The following is a 19861-nucleotide window of genomic DNA, read 5'->3' on the forward strand; positions in this document are numbered from 1 at the left end:
GAAGAGATGGAGATTTATACTTCTCACTTGCTAAGCACCAGTGGTGATGCTGAGTAATTCTATTACTTCATGCAATCCTTAGAAAACTCTTTGAAAGGGCCAGTATTTTTCCTATTTTGTAAATAAGGAAACTAAAGCCTGTAGAAGTAATTTGCCCAAGACAAAAAGAAACTAACAAAATTGGTAAGTGGTACAGCCAGGACCTAAACCAATGTCTAACTTGAAAGCCCTCATTTTTTTTTTTTTTAAAGTAAGCTGGACGCACAAGTGGGTCTTGAACTCACGACCCCAAGAACAAGTCACATGCTCCACTGACTGAGCCAGCCAGGCACCCCTGAAGCCCTCATTCATTCATTCATTCATTCATTTATTTGACAGAGAGAGAGAGAGACGGTGAGAGAGGGAACACAAGCAGGGGAAGTGGAAGAGGGAGAAGCAGGCTCCTCGCTGAGCAGGGAGCCCTATGCGGGGCTGGATCCCAGGACATGATCTGAGCCGAAGGCAGACGCTTAATGACTGAGCCACCCAGGCTCCCCTAAAGCCCTCTTTCTTAATGACTACACTATATTTAAATTAATCAGATAACCCAAAATTCCAAAGTAAATCAACTTTAGAGGACTAATTTTACTATGGTGAAACTGGATTTAAAATCGAACAACAGGGATTCTGGGAAGATGGATGGTGGAGTAGGAAACAACCAGGAATCTATCTCCCCACCTAGATAACCAACTTGCTGGCAAAATCTCTCTGATGTAACTATTTTAGAATACAAGAATCCATGAAAGGCTCACAACTTCCACAAAACTTGAATGGTAAACCGCAATTTATTTCAGTCCTTTTTAGCTCTTAGCACAATAGCAGCTACTCACCCTGCACCCTCAAACACACACACACACGCACACACGCACGCACATCCCTACCCCTCATCCCCCAACCCCTAGCAGGCAGCTGTGCATGTATTCCTGGAGAACTTGCACATTACTGATAGAAGCCAGGGTGAGCAAAAAGCACCTGTTCTCCAAATATTGGGATCTCTGTGCTTCGATCCCTAATTGCTAATTAAGGTCAGAGGCACAAAGCGGCAGCCGGGCCAGCAACTGGCCAGCAATTGGTGTTCCACCTCTCCACAATTGTTGCAAAGTCAACTGTGAATGCCCAGGGAAATGCACAGGCTCAGAAGAGACTGAGAAGACCTTAAATTTACACCTCAGGCTGATCACTGATATAAAAGAAGCCAAAACAAAACAAAACAAAAACTGTGGAAGAGTAAGTAGAATCTGATTTCCAGAGTTACTACATTATTAGAGTCACATGTCCAGTTTTCAGTAAAAAAAAAAAAATCACAAGACATAAAAAGAAACAGAAAGGTATGGTATATTCAAAGGAAAAAATAAACAGACACTGTCCCTAAACAGGACTTGATGGTGGACCTATTAAACAAAGACTTAAAACAATGATCTTGAAGATACTCAAAAAACTGAAGATGTGGACAAGTCAAGAAAACAGGTATGAACAAAAAGAAGATATAAAACCTAAAAAGAAACCAGGAAGACATTCTGGAGCTGAGAAGTACAATAACTGAAATAAAAAATTCACTAGAGGGATTTGAAGACTCATTTGAGCAGGCAGAAGAAAGAAACAGTAACCTTGAAGATATGACAATGGAAATTCAGAATGTGAGAAACAGAAAGAATAAAGATTGAAGAAAAGCGAACAGAGCATAAGGGGCCTGAGGGACACCATCAAGAAGACCAATACAGACTATTACGGGAGTCCCAGAAAGAGAACAGAGAAAGGGGCAGAGAGAATATCTGAAAACATAATAGCCAAAAACGTCCCAAATTTGATGAATCACAAATACAAACATCTAAGATGTTCAATGAACTCCAAGAACAATGAACTCAAAGAGATCCATACAGAGACACATTATACTCAAAAACCAAAGACTAAGAGAGAATCTTGAAAGCAGCAAGAGAAATACTTGTCATATACAAGGAATCATCAATAAGATAATTAAATTTCTCATCAGAAACTTTAGAGGCCAGAAAGCAGTGGACCAACATAAGAAACAAACAAACAAAAAATACAAGAATACAACATAAGAAACAAAAAAAAACAAAAAAAAAAAAGGAAGAAAGAAAGAAACCCAAAACCCTGTATTTAACAAAATTGAGGGAGAAATTAAGACACTCCCAGATAGGGGCGCCCGGGTGGCTCAGTCGTTAAGCGTCTGCCTTCGGCTCGGGTCATGATCCCAGGGTCCTGGGATCGAGCCCCACATCGGGCTCTCTGCTCGGCGGGGAGCCTGCTTCTCCCTCTCCCACTCCCCCTGCTTGTGTTCCCTCTCTCGCTGTGTTTCTCTCTGTCAAATAAATAAATAAAATCTTTAAAAAAAAAAAAAAAAAAGACACTCCCAGATAAACAAAAGTTGAGGGTGTTCATTACCACTAGACCTGACCTGCAAGAAATGCTAAAGATCTGCAAACTGAAATAAAATGACACTAAACAGTAACTTTAAAAAATAAAAATCTCAGTAAAGGCAAATACATAGGTAATTATAAACTACTGTAACTTTGGTTTATAATTCCATTTTTTGTTTTCTACATAATTTAAGAGACTAATAAATATTTTAAAAAACAATTATTAGTCTAAAAGCTAGTATTATTGTTAACCTTCGTTCGTAACTCCACATTTTGTTTCCTTCATGATTTAAGACACTAGTATATTTTTTAAATTATGTTTTTGGATATACATTGTATAAAGAGTAATTTGGAGACATCAGCAACTGAAAAGAGGGTGGAGATACAAAGGAGCAGAGTTTCTGTATGCTAATGAAGTGAAATTGGTATAAATCCAAATTAGAGCATTGTAACTTTAGGTTGTTAAACACAATCCTCATGACAACCACAAAGAAAATAACTATAGGATATACACAAAAGGTAATGAGATAGGACCTTAAGTATTTCACTACAAAAAAACCAACTCAACACAAAAGGCAATTAATGCTGGAATTAAGGGACAAAAAAAGTTATAAGGCATAGCAAAATGACAGAAGTCCCTACTTATCAGTTAGCCTTAAAAAAGGAAGGAAATTAGTATGCTACAATATAGATGAACTTTGAGGACATTATACTAAGTGAAATAAGCTAATCACAAATTCACTGTATGATTCCACTTACATGATGAACTTAGAATAGGCAAATTCATAGAGACAGAAAGTAGAATAGAGCTTACCAGGGGCTGGGAAAACTAGAGAATGAGGAGTTAGTGTTTAACAGGTATAAAGTTTCAGTTGGTGTGATGGGAAAGTTTCGGACATAGGCAGTGCTAACGGCTGATAAACACTGTTAATGTACTTAATGACACTGATTGTATACTTAAAAGTGGTTAAAATGGCAAATTTTATACTACATATATTTTATAATTCTTAAAAAATTTAAAAAACCACTGAATTATATACCTTAAATGCAAGAATTATATGGTCTCTGAATGTGTACCTCAGTAAAGCTGAGGGGTTTTTGTTCTGTTTTTTTAATCTAAAAGCTTCTTTTTAACCAAAAACAACTTTGGTGCAAAGAAGCTTCTCACCCTCATCCCCTCCCTCACACACATCCCCCCAAATCTTGGATACTGCAGAAGATTTTTGGAAACTGTAAGAAGGAGAAAACAGCAACCATTTAAAACCAGTCTGTGTCTAAGAATTTCTCACAAGTCTGAATACTAAGATTGTACAGTCTTCTAACACCAACACAATATTTTATAAATTCTGTCACATGACCCAAATAAAACCACACAGGCTGAACTAAAAACATAGGTAGATCTCTGGCGAGAAGAACCAACAATATTCATAACTCAGTACACATGTGCCACTAGGCTCTATCCTGTTTAATATTTTATCATTAACTCAGACAAATATCTAAGTAGCATGCTTATCCAAGATGACATGAACTTAAAGCTGGAGAAAGGCAGCAACCTTGCTTCATAATTCAAATGAGGTTATCAGGTTGAACCAATGAGTACAGGCAATATACCACACTTTCACATTTGCAAAAGCATATATATACTTTATTAGAGATAGATGTAAAAGCCAAATCTCAAAATACAACTATTAAAAGTACCAAATGATAAGACTCTAAAATAACAATTCAGAAAATTACATGTGTTGGGTTGACCTAACATACCACTTACAGAGCTATAAAATTAATCTTAGTGTAATCCTATTGCTAAAAAGGTAAACATCATCTTAAACTGAATTATTAGAAGTACAGCTTTTAAGCCAAGTGAGTAATGGCTCCATGGCTCCAGAGTACTACACAGTCCAACTACACTTTGAGGATTCTATATTCACGTTAGAGCATCACTGGGGCCTGCTAAAGTGTAACTTATACAGTGACATTTCTGGAAATGAGAACTTATGAAGATTGCATTGCCCATTAATTGGATTGCACTAAGTTCCTAAATAAGTAATGAATATGAGGCACCTTCAAATATTTTAAGGACTGTTATATGAAACAATATTCTGCCTATATTAAGGACACAACCAGTGTCAAAATACAAAAGTATAGTTTCCAATCACCAAAAATTTATTAGGAGACACTATTGGTGATTTTTATACGGGGTGGGAAGTTGGTCCCCTTGAATTCTAATATTCTAGAAATGGTCTGGCAGAGTGCAGAGTGATACCACCGCTTCCTCGCTGTCTGTGGTACTAAAGTTTCTGACAATGAATAAGCAACCTGTTGTCAAGCAAGATAATGCAAAATGCTTACCTTCCACACTGAACTGTAAGTTCCAGAACATGGACTCAAAACAAGAGTAACATAGTCAGGCTCCAATGTAGACAAGCACTTAAATATTCCTCATTTGACAAATTAAAAACTAACACAATCCCAAATCACAATTATGAATCATATTTCTCCTCCATACCTTTACAGTCTTGGAAACGAAAGAGAAGGTTCTAAATGCTATTAAACATTTGTACCCAAGAGCTAATTCTAACCCATTTTCACTAGAGCAATACAAATCTGAAAAATGCATTTACCTCTGGAGACTAACAGAAACCATACAAAAAATACTCAACTTGACAGGGAAAAAAAAAAACCAAATCTCTTATTCCTAAATAAAATATTTTTAATTACACTGTCATTTTTAATGATTTTTTAAAAATGAAATCCTGCTCACTGTTTTTAGAGTCAAGTAATCAGAAGGTTTAATGTAACAAGTCCCTCTCCCCAGTCCAACTGCCCAGAAGTAATTTCTGGTAGCTATTTCTGTGTATACTGCTAGCTATTTTCTATACGTACATTACAAGTTTTTGGTTTTTGTTTTGTTTTAATCACAAATAGGACTATATAACTACAATTTGTTTTTCTTCACTCAATGTATCTTGGACATTCTATTTCACCACACATACTGATCTGCCTCATTTTTTTTTTTGAAGTATAACTGACATACAATACCCTATTAGTTTCAGGTATTCATAGTGATTTGATATTTTTATACAGTAAGAAATGATCCAGGGCGCCTGGGTGGCTCAGTCGTTAAGCGTCTGCCTTCGGCTCAGGTCATGGTCCCAGGGTCCTGGGATCGAGCCCCACATCGGGCTCCCCGCTCCGCGGGAAGCCTGCTTCTCCCTCTCCCACTCCCCCTGCTTGTGTTCCCTCTCTCGCTGTGTCTCTCTCTGTCAAATAAATAAAATCTTTAAAAAAAAAAAAAAAAAGAAATGATCCCAATTATAAGTCTTGTTACCATGTCACCATATAAAGTTATTAAAATATTACTGACTATATTCTCTATGCTGTGTACACATACACACACCTCTATCCATTGATCAACTGACTGACGGACACTGTGGCTGCTTCCATATCTTCGCTACTGTAAATGAACACACGGCTGCATATATCTCTTCAAATTAGTGTTTTCATTTTCTTCAAACACCCATAAGTGGAACTGCTGCGTCATTGGTAGTTTTATTTTTAATTTTCTGAGGAACCTCCATATTCTTTTCCACAGTGGCTGCATCAATTTACATTCCCCAAAACAGTGTATGAGGGTTCCCTTTTCTCCATATCCTTGCTAACACTTGTTATTTTTGTCTTTTTGATAACAGCCAATCTAACAGGTGTGATGTGATATCTCATTGTGGTTCTGATTTGCATTTCCCTGATGATTAGTGATATTGAGCATCTTTTCATGTGCCTGTCAGCCATCTGTATGTCTTCTTTGGAAAAATGTTTATTCATGTCCTCTGCCTATTCTCTAATCAGGTTGGGTTTTTTGACATTAAGTTGTGTTAGTTCTTTATATATTTGGATATTAACCCCTTATTGGAAGTATGATTTCCAAGTATCTTCTCCCATTTAGTAGGCTGCCTTTTCGTTTTGTTCATCTCCTTCACTGTGCAAAAGCTTTTTAGTTTGATGAATCCCGCAGGTTTAGCTTTTGTTACCCTTATCTGAGGAGACTAGTCCAAAAAATACTACAACACCAAAAAGCTTGCTCCCTATGTTTTTTCCTAAGAGTTTTATGGTTTCAGGCTTTACATTCAAGTCTTCAATCCACTTGGAATTTATTTTTGTATATGGTATGAGATAGTGGTCCAGTTTCATTCTTTTACATGTAGCTGCCCAGTTTTCCCAACATCATTTGTTGAGAAGACTTTCCCCATTGTATATTCTTGCCTCCTTTGTTATAGATTAACTGACCACATAAGCGTGTGTTTATTTCTGGACTCTCTATTCTATTCCAGTGATCTGTGTCTGTTTTCATACCAGTATCATACTGTTTTGATTACTATAGTTCTGGATTAGTTTGAAACCAGGGGCCTCATTTTTTTTTTAATGGCTCACAGAACATTTCATTATACAGTAGTACCTCTATTTAACTAGTCCTCTTGAGGATAGACATTTGGCTTATTCCCATATTTTGTTTTTATAAATGTTGCTGTAATAAACATCTTTGTACAAATCTCTTTGTATGCCCATGCAGGTACACATAGAAGATACATTCCTGGACATAGAACTGTTGGGTGTATTTTTTATTCTGACAGCTTTGCTAAATTGTTCTCCAGAAGGACGGTGTCAAGTGAACTCCCAACAACAGGCAGGAGCTTCTACTTTCCCTGCAATCTAGCCAGGAATAAGCATCATCACATAGTTAAATCCTTGCCAATTTGATGAGCAGAAAATAGTTATCTAAATTCACATTTCTTCATTACTGAGGTCAAGCACCTTTTAATGTATCTTTTGGCCATCTGCAACCTTTTTCTCTGAAACACTTGTTCATGTCCTTTTTCCTGGCTATTTTCCCCTACAAGTTATTCCCTATTTCTTATAGATTTTTAAAGAGCCTTCTATAGGAAAGTAGCCTCTGTCATTTGTTTAAAGTGTTTTTATCATTGGTTTACATCTATTTTTTACTATCTTTTTAAAATTTTACATGATCATGTATTTCAATTTTTTATTATTGTTTTGAGATTTTATTTCATGCTAGTTTTTTAAAAAGACTTTCTCCTTCCAGCTTTACATTTTTTCCTAAAAGTTAGCTAAATGTCCCTATACCGTTTATTGAATAATATTATCTTTTCCCCCATTAAGTTATTCTCTGAGTAGGACGGCGAAGAAGGGAGTAATAAGACCATTACAACTTTTAAAGCCATTTTGTACATTACCTATAATAAACTGACACCCAAATGTTCAAAAAGATCTTATCTTTGTACCTATATAAAAATATTACATCCTCAAAGTACAATTATTTCAATGCATTGTCTGTGAAAATTACAACTGCCCTTTTTTACAGAAATGGGCCAACCAATTCTAAAATTCATACGAAAATGCAAGGGACTCAGAACAAACAAAAAAATATCTTAAAAAAGGACAAAGTTGGTGAATTCATATTCCCTAGTTTCAAATCTTACTATAAAAGCCACAGTTATCCAGTGTGGTAATGGCATAGGGATATATAGACCAATGGAACAGAACTGAGAGTCTAGAAACAAACCCATACATCTATGGTCAATTGATTTTTAACAAGAGTGCCAACACAATTCATTGGAGAAATGGTGCTGGAATACCTGGCTATTTCATGCAAAAGAAAAAAATTGGACCATCATCTCATACCATATACAAATACTAACTCAAAGTGGATCAAGTTTTGAAAGCTAAACTATAAAATTCTTAGGAAAAAACATAGATCTTTGTCACCATAACTCAGGCAGTGGTTCTTAGATATAAATCTAAAGCACAAACAACAAAAGGAAAAAATAGACAAACTGGACTTCATCAAAATTTTAAAAAGTTTGTACTCCAAAAGATACCATCAAGAAAATGAAAAGACAATTAAGATTTAAAAAAAGAAAAAAGAAAATGAAAAGACAACCTGTAGAATGGAAGAAATATTTGCAAATTATATGTCTGATGAGGGTATCATAAATGCTGGAGTAAATACCCATGCATAAACCTCTTTGTATGCTTGTCCAAGTACAAGATATATTTCTATCCAGGGGGTGCCTAGCTGGCTCAGTTGGAGGAGCATGCAACTCCTGATCTCAGGGTCATGTGTTTGAGCTCCATGTGGAATGTAGAGATTACTTAAATAAATAAAACTTAAAAAGAAAAAAAAAAAAGATATATTCATCCAGTACCCAGAACATGTATAGAATCTTATAATTCAACAATAAAAAATGCAAATAATAGGGACGCCTGGGTGGCTCAGTGTGTTAAGCGTCTGCCTTCGGCTCAGGTCATGATTGGGCTCCTTGCTCAGCGGGGAAGAACCTACTTCTCCCTCTGCCTGCCGCTACCCCTGCTTTTGTGCCCGCTCTCTCTCTGACAAATAAATAAAATCTTTAAAAAATTATAAATGCAAATAAAAAATTACAAAAGGGACATAGGGTTTCACTAAACATTTCTCTAAAGATATGCAAGTGACCAATAAACACATGAAAAGATGCTTGATATCATCAATCATCAAGAAAATACAAATCAAAACCAGAACATGATACCATTTCATACCCCTCAGAATAGCAATTAAAAAAAGAAAGAAAATAAATGTTTGAGAGGATGTGGAGAAATTAACTGGAACCCTCATACACTGCTGTTGGGAATAAAGGAAGGTGTAACTTCGGGGGGGGTCCTCAATTTACAGAATTACCTTATAACCTAACACTTCCACTATGTGTATATATATATATATATATATATATACACACACACACACATATATATACACACACTAAGTATACACCCAAAAAAAAACTGAAAACATATATTCACACAAAAACTTGTACATGAATACAGCAGTATTAGTCACAATAGCCAAAAAGTAGAAACAACCCAATGTCCATCAACTGATGAATGGATAAACAAAATGTGGTATATCCAAAGAATGGAATATTATTTAACAAAAAAAAAAAATAATGAAATGATACAGTCTATAAATGGCCAAATGCTGGAAACATGCTAAAGTGAAAGAAGTCAGACAAAAAAAGGTCACATATTCATAATTCCATTTACATGAAATATCTAGAATAGGCAAATCCATAGACACAAAAAGTGGGTTAGTAGTTGTCAAGAGTTGGAGTGAGGAGACAACAGAAAGTGTTTGCTAGTGAGTAAGGGGTTTCTTTTGGGGGTGATGGAAATGTTCTGGAATTAGTTTGACCCATAACTTTGTGCATAGACTAAAATCCACTGAACTACGCACTTTAAAAAGGGAAATTTTATAGTATACGAATTATATCTCAAAAATAAAAACCAATAAATGACAGGATCTGCTAAATAATTTAATTTACTCCAGCCTGTAGCTGACTTTGGGTCTAAAACTATGCATCCAGAACAAAGATTTAGTTGAAGACTGATTTCAAACACTTGTGGGACCTTAGATAAATTCCCAAGTAGAGAAAATGTAGAAATGAAAGCTGTAACTAAGGAACCAAGTGAGCAAGCCCAAGGGAATGATCACCAGAGCACAGCTCCTTTCAAGTGAACTGCTATCAGCCAAAACAATTATAGCTGTACCTAACTCTAAGCAAGTCCAGTCCTCTTAAGAACAGATCTTCACTACAGAAAAATGGAGAAGGGAAAAGGTCACCATTTACTTCAAAAAGATTTAAGAAACTAAAATCAAACATGATGTGGGAAGATCCTAAAATAAAATGCAAACAGTTAATACACCTAATTTCATTCTAAAGAATAATATAACCATGCAGAAAGAGGGAAAACAAGAACTACCCTGAGTAACTTTGGAAAATAGATTTTTGACCATATACCCTAGTTTTTAAATGTATCTCTCACAGGGAAATAGATTAGCAATTCTGAAACTACTTCTGTGCATGTGTGTGTGTGTACTATGATTGAACAGATAATATACTGTGGCTAAGAACCAAATTTCTCACCTCTGAAGAAGGAAGTGACAGCACAAAAGGCAAAGGGGGAAAACTCTAGAATGAATCCTGAGGTCATGGTTTTCAGTTTATATAGACGGATAGATAAGGAAATAAAAATATAGGTATATATATTACTATACATCTATCTGCTAACTCTATCTACAGAGAGAACCGAGAAACAATGGCACCCCATCTGTACTGAGCACAGATGACACTCAGATCTTGGTTTCTAGATACCATCCTCCAATTAAATGAACATGCCTTCCTTGGAGAAATGACTGTGTATGTGGCTGGTATAAAGAGGAAACACCATTCTCCAATAAAATGAACATGCCTTCCTTGGAGAAATGACTGACTGTGTATGTATGTGGCTGGTATAAAGGGGAAAAACAGAGATGCACCTAAAACATCTTGTGGTGCCAGAAAGTAAATTAGAAGTCACAAAATGATGGGGGCATTGTAGAAAGGAAACAGGAGCAAATCTGAAAGCGTTCTCAATAAGCAAAGCTGGAATGATTTGAGCAACAAAGTATTAAATTTTAACCCAAACAGTAAAATAAATATCTATAAATCCATGTAAATAAATTGGATAATTAATAAATGGAGGAAAAGGGACAGTTCTTCCTTAACAGAAATCCAGTTAATATAGAAGGAATGAAAGAAACAAAATCATCATTAAGCAAACCCCACAGTAATAATGGCAGCCAGCAAGAACCATTGATGCAAAAATTAGCCTGTGAAATGTATGATGACATGTAAGATATTTGCAGTTTCAAAGTACCTCCCCACAAAAGGAAAGTATTAATTACAAAGGAATGATTACATTACTAAAGAAATTACATTTATTATTCAATACAAAAGGAAAAACAGTAACTTTACAGTGGAGAAACCTGGCAGACACCACCTTAACCTTAATCATATTAACATGACAGGCCCTAAGACATAGTAATCATGAGCATACATCAGACAAATCCAACTGAGGAACATTTTTTTTTTTCATTAACATATAATGTATTATTTGTTTCAGGGGTACAGGTCTGTGATTCATCAGTCTTACACAATTCACAGCACTCACCAAAGCACATACACTCCCCAATGTCCCTCACCCAGCCACCTCATTCCTCCCACCCCACTCCACTCCAGCAACCCTCAGTTTGTTTCCTGATTAAGAGTCTCTTATGGTTTGTCTCCCTCTCTGGTTTCACCTTGTTTCATTTTTTTTGACGGACATTCTTAAAACATAACTGACCAGTACTCTTCAAAAGTGTCAAGATCATGAAAAATGAAAAAAAGACCAGAGAATTTAATAGATGGAAGGAAACTAAGAAAATATAATAAACTAAATGCAAGGTGGAATCCAGAATTGGATCCCAGAGCAGAAAAAGGATAGTTTATAAATGTGAATGTCTTGGTTTTGATCATTGTACTATGATTACGTAAGATGTTAACAGGGAGATTGGGAAAAGGGTTTATGAGAACTCTTTATACAAATTTTGCACCTTTGATGTAAGTCTAAAATTATTTCAGTTTAAAAGTTTAAAGATTTTAGAAATACCTCTGAAAGTAAAGGAAATCTTTCTTCTATAATTAGAAGTCAAACAACACTTTAACAACAGTTAAGCAATTACACCTGGAAAGAATTTGGCTTTTTTTTTTTTTACTAAGTTAAAAGTGGGCATAATACTCCATTTACTGATAAATCAGTTTGTAGAAATTATTCCAAGTCCTGAGACAAATTCAGTACAAAGATGAGGGACAGGGTATCATATCCTTTACATATTTTTTAAAATCTGTCCATTTTGTTATTACCCTACATTAAACATGGAGCTGTTTGTAAAGCTCTCAGCTAGCAACAATTATTTTACTAGTAATATCAGAGTAAAAAAAAAAAAAGTTGGACTAGCCAGTAATTCAACTATAGAAACATATGGTACATTCCTTCATTCCTTCTCCTAGTTCCTCCATTTGTCCAATGGCATTCCTTTCACATAGGAGTTAACTGGTAGGCTTAATTTTACAGGCTATGGCAACCAAACCCTTATGAAATCAAAGACATGAATGCAGCATCCTTCACACCCTGTACTCAACTGATCTAAATGTCTACAGGTACAAGAGAGAACCATGTAATAAGCCCTTAAAAGCAACCTGTGGTCGGATACAATTTATATCATCAAAAGCCACCAACTTTGAACTCTACAGGTTTAAGCTGAATGAGAATTTCTTTGCTACCACAAAATGTACTCTATTATCACTTATACAATATTTTCCATTTTAAGTGGTTTTCCTCAAGTTATTTAATTTTTCTGATCAACTACTTAATGAATGGTATGTTTAAATCACCTTAGTTTAATATGAGAAATAGGAAGAATGTTATTTATAAATTCCACTGCTATTAATAAAAGAAACACTAGTAAGAGTCCAATAAATAGTTCACTAAACTCAAACACCTTTATCTATTAATCTCATGTTATAGATGGGGATATTAAAAGTATAGGGAGACTAAACCAATCTTTTCCCTAAAAGGAAAGAGAAAGCAGCAAAGAACTCCTTAAAAAGGAGAATGGTACACAACTAGGTACATGTAAACAGATCAGTAAACACGGTGAGGCTATGGCTAGAATACATTTTCAAGGTTATGGTCCTTGTATTAAAATCGAAAATACATGTATCCTGACCCTAGCATGAGTCAAAGAGCTGGTGGTAATCTCTACACTTCACAAAAGAGTAAAAAAAGTACTTTTTCTTAAGTAAAAGAAAGCTACCTAATGAAGACCTTAATAAGTAAATCTAAGGGGGGCACCTGGGTGGCTCAGTCAGTTAAGCGTCTGCCTTCAGCTCAGGTCAGGATCTCAGAGTCCTAGGATTGAGCCCCATGTGGGGCTCCCTGCTCAGCGGGGAGTCTGCTTCTCCCTGTCCCTTGCCCCTCCCCCACTCATTCTCTCTCTCTCTCTCTCTCTCTCTCTGCCCTCCATAAATAAAATCTTTTAAAAAAGAGAAAATTTCCTATTAAAAAAAAAAGTAAATCTGAGAAAGAGTTACGACTTCAGAGAAGATCTACTTGAAATTTTGTAAATGGATAAAAAAGGAAAGAGCTTTACAGACACAGGTCTGGCATTTTCCAAAAGAAGTAACTCACAACACTTCAGTTTTGATTTCAAAGAACAGTAAAATTTCTTTCAAACAGTAAAAGATCTCACAGCAAGTAAAATTATGAGTTTAACCTCATTAGTAGGTAAAACATTTAATCCAGATTTCAACATTTCTACCTACTGCTAATTACAAATCATGAAATACTCAAAACCCAAAACCATAATGTGATGCAACCATGACAGAATCATTAAGATTATAAAAACCGTTATAGGTTTCCCGGGCATTCCATTCATCTCTCAGAAAAATATGTGAAGCCTTGAAATTAGAAGTTGTTTAATAGACAAATGACAAAAATAATTTCCTCATTTTCATCAACCAAGGTAAGGGAAATTAGCATTTGCTGAGCAGCCCTTTCATGCCAGGCACCTAGCCCTATTTAATCCTAACAAGCTTGAAGTAGAATACATCATCATCCCTTTACAAGTGAGGAAACCAAGGCTTAGAGGAGTTAACTTCCTGGCCCTTGGTTAGAACAATGTTTCTCAAATTCAGCACCCTTGACATTTAGAGCCAGTTAATTCCTTGTTGGGGGGTCAAGGGGAAGGGACTGTCTTGTACACGGTAGGATGTTTACCAGCATCCCTCGCCTCTACTCACTGGAGGCCAGTAGCACCCTTCTAGTTTTAACTAAAATATCTCTAGATATTGCCAAATGTCCCTGGAGGGCAAAATCACCCCTAGCTGAGAACCAATAAAAGTGAAGAAGCCAGCATTTTCATTCAATGGACAATAGCTACATGCCAAATGCTAATCAAAATGAATTAGGGGCAACTGAGGGTCTTTGCCCTCAAGAGCTCACTTTGAACCCTAGTCTTCTAGCCCAATTGGTGTTCAATTTTAAAGCCTCCCTCCATACACAGACCTATGACATGCAAGCCATGACAGTCTGACCTCTGACATACTCTGCTTGGCCTGTCGCCAACTCAGCTAACTCCTCCAACTAGCCAACAGTACTTCTACTCACCCAGTTATGCTGGCTGAACAGCTTGTAGTCATTCTGACTCAACCTTCCCCTTCATTTTCTGTATCTAATTACTACCCAACTTCTGCCGGTTTTTCCTAGGAGTAAAATGTCTCTCTCATCCATCCCCACTCTCCATTCCCATCCTTCTAATATAAACACAGCCCATCTCCTCTCTTTTTTTCTAGGAACAGAAAAAATCAGAAGGAACTAATCTCTCTTGGTCCCTCAAAGGAATGAAGGGTATACATAAAGATATCATAACTGAATACCAGCCTCTAGGGTAGGGGGCTGGCAGACCTCAAACTGGCAGACCTCAAACCCTCCTCTTCTGGAGTGAGAAAAGAAACTGGAATTTCCCATCTGGTCACTGACCCTTTTTTTTTTTTTGAGAGCGAGCGAGCGAGAACGTGCATTGGAGGGGCAGAGGAGAGAATCCCAAGCGGACTCCACACCCAGTGCAGAGCCCCACGCAGGGCTCAATCTCAGAACCCTGAGATCATAATCTGAGCCGAAATCAAGAGTCAGACGCTTAACCCACTGAGCCACCCAGGCACCCATGACCATTGACACTTTCACAGTCAGATGTTAACTCTCAGTAAATAGCAACCCTGACAAGCATTAAGAAAAGGACATAGCAGAGATTAGTTTGCATAGCCATTAAAAAGCAGCTTGCATGTTATTTCGGGCACTTGTGCCATGAACAGCTTTTGCCTGCTCTTCGGGAATGTACAATTGACAACAGAAAAGAGAGGGGAGATTCCCAAAGAAAATTTGATCCAACTAACCTTTCTGCCTCTCCCAATATATAAAGCCAGATGAAGGTAGGTAATGCAAACGTTCCACTACGGAAAGTCTAAAAGAGATGGTCAAACAAAATAATGAAATAATTACAAAGGCACATAAAGATATATTCACAACATATATGAATATATAGCACCAAGAAACTAATTTATTTATACTGCAAATGAAAAGCTCTGATTTAAGATAAGAGGGAATCCAGGACCTGTTTTAAAGTTTATCTGTCCCTTAGGCAGGGAACAAAATTTTATTGTATTAATGATCCTTAGAAAATGCTTTATCCTTTTTAAGACCCCACAATCAAGATAACTTTAAATCCAGTATCTGAAATTCACAACCTAATCAAAAGTTTTGATTTATACTTCCCAGTTTTAAAAAATATTCAAGAAAATTATGATGGGTGACATCCTAAATATTTCTGCTTCTGTTATCATTTCTGAGTTTTCCTATAAAGTGGCAAATATATTTAGTGTCAGGATCCTACTGCTATTCCAACTTTGTCAGGTTCTTCAAGTAAATAAATAAGTGAAAATAATTTCTACAAGGATGTTTCCATGTCTCACAATTTTCAGAAAGAATAAAGACGTATCATGCATATCCTGTTTAGGACAACGCCTTTATGAAAAGATCAAAAGTCAAGCCAAAAGCCTTAATTAAGCAACTGTAATTAATAGGTATGTTAAATAATTCCAATTCACACATTCTCTATTATCTGTAGCAGAAAGAAAAAGCAGTGATTAAAGCTGAATTAGATGCCCAGTTACAGCCATTTTAAGGTGCTACTTTTAACCCACACTATTAGTTTCTTTTTGGCTATAACCTATGATACCATACCCTTGCAACATTTCACTCAAATTTTTTCTAAATGTATCCAATAAGCCTAGCCTAAACTAATTTCATTCAACACAATTTGAGTAATTTCCTTGTAATTCCAAGATTTATGCTTTCCTCAATAGTAACTTAAAGCATTGAAGATGGAAGACATAATTAACAAATGCATCAATTTAGCCTGACATTTCTTTTTCAGAGAAATACTTTGCTGTACAACATCATGGCTTTAATACAGAGTTCGCCCAATCAGTTTTTATTTTACTGCCTTTTACCAACACTTGTCCATATGAAAATCATAAAGATAATCTTGTCACAACTGAAGCCTGAAATCACTATAAAAAGAATATGTCTTTTAACAAAGTAAATAGTGGAGGACCTTTTGAACTAACCCTTAAAAGAGTTGTTTAAAATGTTACATTTAACAACTATGTAATTTAAAATTCACACCAGCTACCTTTACCATCAAGTTATGGTATTCTCTCCAGCTTTAAAACAAAATATAACCTAAACATATTATGGTTAACTAAGATCTCAAAAGAAAATCAACCTTGAATCCCCTAGGGGTGTGTTCCTAGGAGACTATTATGATCAACACTGCTTCAGTTAACAGTTTAATTCTGCTGACATTGAATGATAAAAACATTAAGACAAATCAAGTATTTAGGATTCAACTGTAGGAAGCTAGTGCTTACAAATAATCTCTGCAGCATCCTTCCTCTGGGTTAAATTACTACATTTTATAAGATGCTCTTCAGTTTCAACTCTTTCAGTTTCAACTCTTTTCTAGAAATATTAAGAATATTACTTTATTGACAAAGGTGCAAACAAAATATGTTTTCCATACCTAAAGATATAAAATATTTTTATAATCTGGCTTCCTATTTCTAGTCAAAGGAAGGCAATTAAGGTGGTTTCTCCATTTTACTTACAGTTCCTCCAACTATCCTTATCCTAACACACAATCTTTTCTTGAGACATTCTTAGATGATTAATCATTTGACCAAGAAACTATTTTTAAAGAAAAGTGTAAATAAAAAATACTATCATTGCCAAATGCTATCCAAAAAGATCAGGGGAATTTTTTCTAGACCTATTAGCCCTGCCTATAACTATAAATTAAACATGTCCTGAAATCTTGAAATTATTTTTATGCACTAGTCAAAGAAATATTTAAAGCTATATCAGTTTCAGGTACATTAAATTCATATTTTTCTATGAGAAAGGCCAAATTTATTCCAAAGGGTCAGAAACCCTTTGGATAGAAAAAACTATCTGCAAAATTCTCCAGCTAGAAATACCTTTCTAAATAAGCCATCCCTTTAAGCATAATTAATTAATTTTTTTAAAAATCAGGAAAAGAGCCATTTACTTGTACATCTCAGATTCCTAAGTGGTATCTAAATTCAAAATAAACATGCAAAAAGGAGTTCCAAACATGCAAAAGGAGTTCCACAAAGGGATGTCTAGGACCAATCCGGGAAACTCCAGGAAATTAACACTTCAAATACTTCCTGTGACTGGCAGGAAATATTCACAAAGCATTCTGGAGGCTAAGGCTAAAAACTGGGTAAGCTCGGCTGTTAACAGTTTAAGTGAGACATGGGAGAAAGGTCCAGAAAAATTGAAACTGAAGTGCCAAAGAAAATTACCAGCTTTGTTAAAATGAACCACAAGGATGAAGTTATCCCCTCCAACAACCATTGTAGACACGGCACACTATCTAAGAACCTTCATGCTAATGCCCTTGGGAGCCACTATAATTCTACACTGTACATACCTAGAGATGTAGTTTATCTACATACCTACTAGGAGTCTCTTTCTGGGGAACAGCAGTAATCACTCAATCACTAATGCATGCTAACCATGTGTCAACAATCATTCTGGGCACTTCACATACCAGGCTTCATTTGTTCCTCACATCAAACCTCCAAGAGGGCATTATCCCATTTACAGATGTGAAAACTTAGAAACACAGTAACTCATCAGATTTTTTTAGGAGAGGAAAAAGTTACCTGTCAGGATTCAAATCCAAACCTGTCTCCTTCCACACTGGCCTCTGGTTTCTTGCTGGAGCCCCAACTTTCTCTATAGAATTAAAGCCATAACAGTACAGAAAATTCTGTACTTGACTCACCCATTCCCTAACTAATAACAACTTCATACAGAGCATTTTGGCACTACTGTTCCTCCTTTCAATATTCAGCTATCATAACATTAAAGCCAGATGGCATAACAGTATGCAAACACTGAGTTAGGCTATTTATAATAATCATTTGCTGAGCACTTACTATGTGCCAGATACTGTTCTAAATGCTTGTAACAATCTCATGGCGGGGGCGGGGGGGGGGGGGGGCTTGGGTGGCTCAGTTGGTTAAGCATCTGCCTTCTGCTCAGGTCATGATTCCAGGGTCCCGGATCCGGCTCCCTGCTCAGCAGGGAGTCTGCTTCTCCTTCTCCCTCTGCCCCCACCCCCTGCTCCTTTTCTTTTTCTCTCTCTCTCAAATTAATAAAATCTTTAAAACTACAGTGTCGGGGCGCCTGGGTGGCTCAGTCGTTAAGCGTCTGCCTTCGGCTCAGGTCATGATCCCAGGGTCCTGGGATCGAGCCCTACATCGGGCTCTCTGTTCAGCGGGGAGCCTGCTTCTCTCTCTCCCACTCTGCCTGCTTGTGTTCCCTCTCTCACTGTCTCTCTCTGTCAAATAAATAAATAAATAAATAATCTTTAAAAAAAATAAAATAAAATAAAATAAAACTACAGTGTCATATGGCAGGTTCTATCAATACCCTTATTTTATAGATGAAGAAACTGAAGCACAAAAAGCCAAATTATGCTAAGTGGGGATCTGGCATTCAAATCAGGTTGCCTGGCTCCACAGCACATGCTCTTAAATTCCTTCCTCTCTCCCAAGTTTCTGATTGCACCCTCTTAACTATGTAAACTAAGTATCATCAATCCCAATTTATAGAGGAGGAAACAGAGGCTAAGAAAGGTGAAGTACAGTTAACCCTTGAACACAGGTTTTAACTGTGCAGATTCACTTACATCAAGACTTTTTACAGTACAGTAAATGTATTTTCCTTATAATTTTCTTTTCTCTAGCTTACTTTCTTGTAAGAATACAGTATATAATACATATACAAAATATGTGTTAATTGACTTTATTATCGATTATCATACAGCTTCCAGTCAACAGTAAGCTATTAGTAGTTTAGTTCTGGGGGAGTCAAAAGTTATAGTACATTTTCAACTGGGGGAGGTGGCGCCCCTAAGTCCCACATTGTTCAAGAGTCAACTGTAATTTGCTTAAAGTCACTCAACTTTTAGTGGTTAAGGCATGGTTTGAATCATTTTTTTTTCACACTCCCAAGATATTGATACACCATGTCAAAGGAGAATACTAACTATAAAAAGAAAAGCAATAATATTCTATGTATTTCAAAACAGTCCACTGAAAATTCTAGGTTATATGCAAATTCTTCTTAAAGATGTTTAAATATGAGAAAAGAAAAACTGTTATGGTAATGAGAAACTGACAAAAAAGGCCAAAGGCCTCTTGATTATTACAGGCAGAAAACCCCTGCAAGTTTTTAAGAATTGTATCTTTTATTATGAGGCCAAATAATACAAACTCAGTCTGACACAAGCATGCACCATGCTCCCATCTCACCACCACTCCCTCTCACGCCAATAGACAATATGAGAGTCAGCTTTATTAGTCATGCTCCTTTTCCTA

General features: G+C 36.2%; 1 protein-coding gene across 15 annotated transcripts in view; it reads right to left on the reverse strand.

Moving 5' to 3' along the window:
* Positions 1-19861, reverse strand: part of ATP2C1 (ATPase secretory pathway Ca2+ transporting 1) — a 165100-nt gene that overhangs the window by 106475 nt on the left and 38764 nt on the right. For 2 of the 15 annotated variants that reach the window (XM_064587950.1, XM_064587943.1), the window contains one exon: positions 15284-15351. The exons of the other annotated variants lie outside the window; for them this stretch is intronic. The gene's annotated coding sequence lies outside the window, so the exon portion shown is untranslated. The remainder of the gene's footprint in view (positions 1-15283; positions 15352-19861) is intronic. 15 annotated transcript variants of the gene reach the window in all.

This window comes from Mirounga angustirostris, unplaced genomic scaffold, assembly GCF_029215605.1.
Source record: "Mirounga angustirostris isolate CCGP_5_RB_7025 unplaced genomic scaffold, mMirAng1.0.hap1 SCAF_1, whole genome shotgun sequence".
Classification (NCBI taxonomy): Eukaryota; Metazoa; Chordata; class Mammalia; order Carnivora; family Phocidae; genus Mirounga; species Mirounga angustirostris.